This window comes from Elephas maximus, chromosome 3 (assembly GCF_024166365.1).
Source record: "Elephas maximus indicus isolate mEleMax1 chromosome 3, mEleMax1 primary haplotype, whole genome shotgun sequence".
Taxonomy (NCBI): Eukaryota; Metazoa; Chordata; class Mammalia; order Proboscidea; family Elephantidae; genus Elephas; species Elephas maximus.
In genome coordinates this window covers 32847039-32856162 of record NC_064821.1, presented here as the reverse complement: position 1 = coordinate 32856162, position 9124 = coordinate 32847039, and positions in this window count along the sequence as shown.

Sequence of the window (9124 nt, the reverse complement as noted above, 5' to 3'; positions counted from 1 at the left end):
CAATCCATTCCCAAATGGGATTATAACTACAGGCACACACACAAAAAAAAAAAACAGGCACAGAGGTTAGGAATTACAGCACGTATTTTGGGGGAGGGGGAGACAATTTAATCCATAACAGCCTCCCACAGCAAAATATCTTCCAGCCCCAGTTGTCAGCAGGGCTGTGGTTGGGGAGTCCTGGGCTCCTCTGACTGCTCTCTCCATAGTTAGTTCTGCCTGTTTTTGACCACAACAGAGATGGAATCATGCATCCTCTCTGTGTATGTGTGTGTGTGTATGTCTGGCTTCCTTTGCTCAGCATTACATCTTCGGGATTCATCCACGTGATGCACGCATTAGTAGTTTGCTCTTTTTCGTTGCTTCGTTGTATTCCAGCATAAGATATACTGCAATTTGTTTTCCATTTGCCAGTCCCTGGCCAGCTGGGTGGTGTTCAGCATTGGTGATTGTGAATGAAGCTGCTGTGAACATCTGCATGCATCTCTTTTGGCAGACATAAGCTCTCATTCCTGTTGGAAATAAACCCAGGAAAGGAACTTCTGGGTTGTAGCAATTTAACTCCAGTAGATCCTTGCATGATGTTTGAAACTCAAGCAATTTTGTACAAAAAATCCTGATTTCTGGCTTCTCTTGAAGATCCATCCTGGAAACCCTGGGCCTGAATTCCTATGTAGTAGCACTCAGCTGGAGCTGAGTGGTAGTAAGAGGCTGCCTGCTTTACAAGGGGGTACATCTCCAGCTCTGCCCTGCCTCATACCTGTCCAGTTTCTGCATTGTCATTTCCCCGTCAGCTGGCATTTGGCTTTGTGACACCTGGCCCCATGCAAGGTCAGACATCACCTTTTAGCTTCTCATGGCCGTGGCATGGACCTTCCCAGGACCCATCCACACCCCCTCATCTTCTAACCCAATCCCCCTTTCCAATCCCTCTCCATTTGGCAGAGCCTGCAGCCCCCACCTCAACCCCAAAGACAGGGTCCCCTTGTGACCGGTGTGCATTTCCGGGTTGCTCCAGGCCCCGCCACTCCTATCACCTATTCCAGCCTGGTCCCTGTTGGCTTTTACCTTGGCCACATCTTCAGAGCTTTCCTATGCATGGTCTTCTCAGCTCAGAACCCCTGGCCTCTTTTCTGAGCAGTCAGCTCCTGCTCTCAGCTTACATGTCACCTCCCCGGGGGGAGCCTTCTCTGAGCCCTCTGCCCAGGGGAGGCCTCCCAGTCGTACACTCTCACAGGCCCCTACCTGTCCTCCACCCGTCACCCTTGCATTGACTGACTATTCCATGTCAGCCCTAGCCAGATGGACCTGTGTCTGCCTCGTTCACACTGTTTCCCCACCACCCAGGTCAATGCGCAATGAGTATTGGCCATGGGGTATCCAAGAGGGCAGGGAGAGCCTGTGCCCTCTTGGACAAACCACTTACCTGGCCGTGCCTTCTGCAGAAGCAAGCTGGGCTCCTAGGATGGGCTTGGCAGGCACATTTCACTCCTAAGAAGCTCCATCCCCATTGCTGATCCAAGGGTAGTTAGGGCCCAAGAAACTACGCCCTTCCCCCCAACCCCACCCCCCTTCCCACAGTCTACACCTGCCCAAGGGTGGCAACATGCAGGGTCCCTTCCCTGGGGTCCTCAACTCTGCAGAGGCCAAGACTCCCCCCATCAGTGCCAATATCCCACCTCTTCCAATTCACTGTCCAAATATCCACCATTCAAGCCCTAACTCTCTATGACCCTTCCTTCACCTGCTCACCTGCCCTTGACCCTCCAATTGTTTCCTTAAATTCTGTGCTGAGGTGAGTGCCTCATTGGCCTCACCCTGTCAGCTCTCCCCTTCTCACACCTTTCTCCCAAGCCCTAGGCTGTTTCCTCCTTGGCACCACCAACCTCCCGACGGCTTTTTACTGCTTATCCCAACGTCCCTTTCGGCATCCGTACCTCAGACACGCTCAGCTCTCTCCCTTTACCCCCACTTCGCGCTCTCACACCCCAACTCAAACCCCAGCTCTGTTCTCATCGCCCTTCCCAGCCCCGGAGGCCGCGCCTCCCGTGCACCTGTGGGGAGAAGGGCGGGGGGGCCCCCCTCACCTGGTGGCCGCAGAGCAGCGGGGCAGCAGCCCCTAGCGGCCGGGGAGGGAAGCGCAGCCCAGCTGGGCCCCCCCATCTCAGTCCGGCCACGTAACTGGGAACCACATCGACGTTCGCACTCCCCTCCAGCTGTGGCTGAAAACCGAGCAGCATCTTCTTAGACTTTCGCTTTCCTCCGCACCCCCACTTTCTCCTGACGGCCTACTATGTGCCAGGAACTGTTCTAGGCGCTGGGAATACAGCAGTGACTAAGAGACAAAAAATTCTGCCCTCTTTGAGCTAATATTCTAGTGGGTGAGACAAACCAGTAATTTACAAAAAGTAGGTATGGGTGTGGTGTTTTCCGAGGCGGAAAATGCTTCTGGGGGCAGGGAGAAGGGGGTTAGGGAGTGAAGAAGGTGAGATGGGTGCAAAGATTAAGGGGCCCAGTCAGCTATGTCCCTAAAATCAGCATCAAACCTGACAGCTTCTCCCTATCGCCCAGGGCCAGGCCTCCACCAGCCCCTGAACTAGACAGGGCAGGCTGCCTCTCCAGACCTCTGACTCGCTCTCAAGCCCTCTCTCCCCATAATCTTTTATTCAAAAAACTATTTATTGAGGTGATATTCACATAACGTAAAATTAGCCATTTAAAGTCAACTGATTCAGTGGCATTTAGTGTATTCACTGTGCTATTTTTTTTTATGCATGCTCCACCCCGTCTAGTTCCAGAACGTTCACACCACCCCATAAGGAAACTCCTGTACCCACTACGAAGTCACTCCCCAATTTCTCCCTCCCCCAATCTCCCCTCCACCACCACTAACCTGCTTTCTACCTCTATGAATTTCTCCATTCTGGATATTTCAAATAAATGGAATCACATAGTATGTGACCTTTTGTGTCTGGCTTCGTTCACTGAGCATAATATTTTCAAGGTCCATCCCTGCAGTAGCATGTATCAGGACTTCATTCCTTTTTATTGCCCAATAATATTCCGTCGTATGCATATTATTCGGCCATAAAAAGGATTTTTTTTTTTTGGCCAAATACCATTTCGTTTATCCATTCATCTGTTGACGGACACATGGGTTTTGGCTACTGTGAATAGTGCTGCAGTGGACATAGCTGTGTAAGTATCTGTTTGAGTCCTTGCTTTCAATTCTTTGGGGTGTATACCTAGGGGTAGAATTGCTGGGTCATTTAGTGATTCTAAGAAGTCCTGGTGGCACAGTGGTTAATCGTTTGGCTGCTAACTGAAAGGTCAGGGTTCAAAACTACCAGCAGCTACTTGGGAGAAAGATGTGGCATTTTGCTTCTGTAAAGATTTACAGCCTTGGAAACCCTATGGGGCAGTTCTACTCTGGCCTATAGGGCCGCTGTGAGTCGAAATTAAGTCAGTGGCAATGGGTTTGGTTTTGGTTTTGTTTTATAGTGAATCTAAGGCACCCTGGAGCCCTGGTGGTGCAGTGGTTAAGAACTCAGCTGCTAACCAAAAGGTTGGCAGTTTGAATCCACCAGCTGCTCCTTAGAACCCTATGGGGCAGTTCTACTCTGTCCTATAGGGTCGCTATGAGTTAAAATCAACTCAATGGCAACAAGTTTGTTTGTTTGTTTTTTAAGGGGCCCTGGTGGCACAGTGGTTAAAGTACTGGGCTGCTAACTGAAAGGATGGAGGTTTGAACCCTAAGGGGCAGTTCTAATGTATCCTATAGGGTCGCTATGAGTCAGAATTGAGTTGACAGCAATGGGCCGATAATTCTGTTTAAATTTTTGAGGACCTACCCCTATAATTTTTTAAACATGCAGATAAGACCATGTCATTCCCCTGTTCAAAGCCTTCCCGTGGCTTCCCATGTCACCAAGAATATAATCCAGACCCTCCCCACAACCCGTGATGCTGTGCATGGTGGTCCAGCCAGGCCAGCCCTTCTGCTCTTCACATAGTACTTGCTGGCTCCAACCCCATGGCCTTTGCACTTGCTGTTCCCTCCTCTCGGAACATCCTTCCTCCAGATCTCACCTGATGGGCTCCTTCTCAGTTTTCAGGTCTCAGCTCCAATCTCCCCTCCTCTGAGAGCCTTCCCCACACGCCAGGACAGTCACCTTCACCTAAATCATACTCACCCACACCTGCCTCCTAACTCAGGGCAGTGATTTTGTCTGTTTTACTCACTGTCATACCCTCAGCTCCCAGAACAGGGCCTGGAACCAGGACCAGGACTAGAGTGAGGCACTTGCCTCCGGCACAAAATTTAAGGAAGCACCCAAAAACTCAATCATTAAGGTAAATAAACTTTAATGCAATCTTTTTAAAAAACCAAATTCATGCAAAATTTCAGGATGAAAATCTTCACTAAAGACAGCATTGGTGTTCCTGATTTTTTCTTTTCCCCCAGGCTCCAAAATGTCTTGGCACTGTTACTGATCATGTCTTTATTTAAAATTTTGATATTTTACTCATCATGGATTTTTTCCACATGGATTTGGGTTTGTTTGTTTTAATATTACATTAAAGTATTATTTATCTTGATGACTAAGTTTTGGGGCACTGCCTTACATTTTGTGCCCAAGGTGAGTGCCTCACTTGCCTCACCCTAGCCCCGGGTGGCGGTACCTGGAGCCCAGTAGACATTCTGTTCCTCTGTCCAGAGTTTGAGGGTGAATTGATGAGTCGGAGGGAAGCTGGGGCCAGGATGTTTATGGCTTCAAGGGCTGGGAGTCCTGGGCAGCACAAAGCCAGCCCTGCAATCGCCAACCTCATAGCCCCTCTCCTCATCACCCGCACAGCCCAACAATAGCTCCAGACCGGGTCCCTGAGTCAGATAGGCCTGGCTCAAAACCTCAGTCCATTTCATACTACTTAGGTGAGTTGTGGAGCCTCAGTTGTCCCTTCTGTAAGCCAGAGAGAAAAGGTAGTGCCTACTTCACTGTTGGTGTTGTTGTTAGGTGCTGTTGAGTTGGTTCCAACTCATAGCGACCCTATGTACAACAGAAGGAAACACTGCCCCGTCCTGCACCATCCTCACAATCCTTGTTATGCGTAGGTCCATTGTTGCAGCCACTGTGTCAATCCATCTCATTGTAGGTCTTCCTCTTTTTTGCTGACCTTCTACAAGCATGATGTCCTTCTCTAGGGACTGATTCCTCCTGACGACTTGTCCAAAGTATGTGAGATGTAGTCTCACCATCCTTGCTTTTACTTGCGTGTGGTATTAATGATATTGTTTGATAATTTCCACATTCGATGCAATCACTTTTCTTGGGAATAGGCATAAATATAGATCTCTTTCAGTTGGTTGGCCAGGTAGCTGTCTTCTAGGCATAGATGAGTGAGCACCTCCAGCGCTGCATCTGTTTGTTGAAACATCTCAACTGGTATTCTGTCAGTTTCTGGAGCCTTGTTTTTTGCCAATGCCTTCAGAGCAGCTTGGACTTCTTCCTTCAGTACTATTGGCTTCTGCTCATGTGGTGCCTCCTGAAATGGTTGAAAGTCAACCACTTCTTTTTGGTATAGTGATGCCGTGTATTCCTTCCATCTTCTTTTGATGCTTCCTGAGTTGTTTAATATTTTCCCCATAGAATCCTTCACTATTGCAACTCAAGGCTTGAATTTTTTCTTCAGTTCTTTCAGCTTGAGAAATGCAGAGCGTGTTCTTCCCTTTTGGTTTTTCATCTCCAGGTCTTTGCACATGTCATTATAATAATTTACTTTGACTTCTTGAGCAACCTTTGAAATCTTCTGTTCAGCTCTGCCTAAGTAGAGGAGCCTACTTCACAGAGTCACCATAAAGAGTAAAGAAGACTCTCAAACAAGTGTTAACTCGAGCCATTTTCTCAGCAGCCTGAGCCTCTCCCCAGTTTTCAACTGGACACTTCCATTTGGATTTCTTGTGGGCTTCTCAAACCAAATGGAACTCCTGAATCTAATTCCCAAACGGTGCCTCCGTCCATCTTCTCCCCTCTTCCAGGTACTCAAGCCACAAACTTGAACTTACCAATCCATCTGTTCACCTTCAAAATACACTCAGAATCTGCCCACATCTCACATTCGCTGTCTTCACCTGGTCCAGCCCCAGCACTGATCACCTGGACCAGAGCCCAAGCCTCTTCCCTGGTCGCCCAGCTTCCACCCTTGGCCCCTATAGTCTGTTACCCCACAATGGCCAGGGGGTGCCTATGAGCACCTGAGTCAGGTCACTTCCCTCCTCTGCTCAGAACTCTCTATGGCTCTCACTTCACTTAGAACAAAAGTCTAAGTCCTCCCTGTGGTCCACAAGGCCCAGCACAGCCTGCTCCATCACCTCCTGCCCTTGTCTCCCCTGTCTCTCCCCCTTACTCACTCCACTCCAGCCACACTGGTCCTCTCACTGATCCACTGACCACCCTAACACATTCTCACCTCTGGACCTTTGCAGGGGCTGTTCTCCCTGCCTGGATCCTTGTTCCCTAAATTCCTGCATGGCTCCCTCCCTCATTGCCTTCAGGTCTCTGCTCAAATATTATTTCTCAGGAAGGCCTTCTCTAACCTCACCTATCTAAAATTGCAGCTGCCAGCCATCCAAGATGCATCCCAAACCACCTGGAGCAAAGGAGAATGAAGAACACCAAAGACACAAGGAAAATATTAGCCCAAGAGACAAAAGGGCCACATAAACCAGAGACTCCATCAGCCTGAGACCAGAAGAACTAGACAGTGTCTGGCTACCGCCAATGACTGCCCTGACAGGGAACACAACAGAGAGTCCCTGACAGAGCAGGAGAAAAGTGGGGTGCAGAACTCAAAATCAGCTCAAAAGACCACAGTTAATGGTCTGAGACTGGAGGAACCCCCAAAGCCATGGTCGCTGGATGCTCTGTTAACCCAGAACTAAAACCATTTCTGAACCCCACTCTTCAGATAAGATTAGACCGGACTATAAAACATAAAATAATACTTGTGAAGAGTGTGCTTCTTAGTTCGAGCAGATAACCCAAACCCAGTGCCATCGAGTTCAGGCAGAGAGAGGAGACCAGATGGGCGGCTCCCGCCTGGAGGCAGGATGAGAAGGCAAGAAAGAATAGGAGCTGATTGGAGGGACATGAAACCCTAAACCCAACCCGAGGCGAAAAGGAGGAGTGTGCTGACACATTATACGGATTGCAAATAGTGTCACATAACAATATGTGTATAAATTTTTGTATGAGAAATTAACTTGAGCTGTAAACTTTCATCTAAAGCACAATAAAAAATAAATAAATAAAACTGTAGCCACCAACCTCCCACCTTTCCCCCGACTTCCTTCCTTTTCTTCCAGAGCACTTGTCATTCTCCGACATCTTGTATCTTTTATTTGACTGATTCCTTGTGCATTTCCTAATGAGAATGTCAACCCTCACCCCAGGACAAAGAATCTTGTCTGCCTTGTTTATCTCCGTGTCCCCAACACCTAGCACAGTGCCTGGCACACAGTAGGTGCTCAATAAATGTTTGTTGACTAACTGAATTGTTCCCACCCCACTCCTACCCTATTTTCGCAGCCCAACTCTGGGACCTCTTTACCTTGTTTTTCACTTGGGTGTGGGAGACACTGGATGGGGCTCAGAGGCACACAGAGCCCCACTCACCCAGCTCCTCAAGGCTCAGGAAGGTCCTTCATCCATTCCTATAGCCTCTTGCTCATTTTCCAAGGGCAAATTCCACCATGTAGTCTGGGTAGCTTCACCAGAGGGGGCCCTGTTTTATGAGTTGCCATCCATTCTGACTTACGGAAACCCCATGTGTGTCACAGTACAACTGTGCTCCATAGGGTTTTCAGTGGCTCATTTTTCAGAAGTAGATCGTCAGGCTTTCTTCTGAGGCACTTCTGGGTGAGCTTGAATTGCCAATCTTTCCCTTAACAGCCAAGCACGTTAACCCTCTGCACCACCCAGAGACTCCTTCCTGCTCCCTAGGGCATCCTTAATGCCTAGCATTGCAGGGGCCAGGTAAGGGTGGGTAAGGGGTACTTCGTGTGCGAGGAATAAATGGAAGGAATGAATAAATGAACGAATGGCAGCGTATGCCAGCAGTGTACACAGTGGGCTCTAAGAAAGGTAGGGGCGGGGGCGCCTCAGTGGACAGGAGATCTGCTTCTCTGTGAGTCCAGATTTCATCCCAACCTCTCAGCCAAGGAAGTAAGTACCCCGAGGCAGGGCACCCTGGACCAAGGGTGCTGGGCCTGAGGCAAAGGAAGCAAAGCGTGGGGCCCCAGACAGCAGGCTCAAGACACGGAGGACAAAGGGCGGGGGCAGAGGGCAAAGGTGAGCACAGCGTGCCTGAGGCCCAGGGTGCACAGAACGTGGGTTCCCGAGCGCGGGGCACTCTGGGTGTGGGGATCCCGAGGCACAGGGTAGGGTGCCCGAGACGCAGGGTGCACTGAACGTGGGTCCCTGAGGCGCAGGACGCTATGGACGTGGGGGTCCCGAGGCTCAGGGTAGAGTATCCCAGGCAAGGGAAACAACCGGCGAGATGCTGGACGCGGGGCGCCCGGGCGAGCCTGCGCGCGTGGACGCGTTGGCTCCGGGAGCCCGGCTGCAGGCTTGATTTCTACTGCGGCTGCGCAGCCGAGGGGCTTGCGGGGCACCGGAGGCTGACAGAGGTCCGAGTGCGCTCCTATGGCCCGCACCGGGGTCCTTTTCACGTCCCCAGCATCTTCTCACCCTTTGCCTCGTGAATCGCCCCCACCCTCCGCCTGTGATAACAGGAGACCGGGCTGGGCTGGGGGCTAACGAATCACTCCCCGTGCGGCCCTGCACCTAAGGGCAGGGGCGCTGCTATGGTCACTTGCACTGAGAGAAGGAGGTCACTTGGACCCGCCCGGGTCGGGGAGGAGTAGGCTGGCCGGTATTTTTCGAAACTGAGCCGGGGTCCCTTATATGACGCCCCCACCTCCCTCTAATGTAAGTAAAGGAACCCGTTCCTAGGCCGCTCTGGGGCCAGGATAGTTGGGTGAGTGGCTCATAGCTCTAAGTTTGGGGGAAGGAGGCTTGGGGCCAGAGGACCCTTGGGACGGTGCGAAACTGCCTTCTCCAACTTT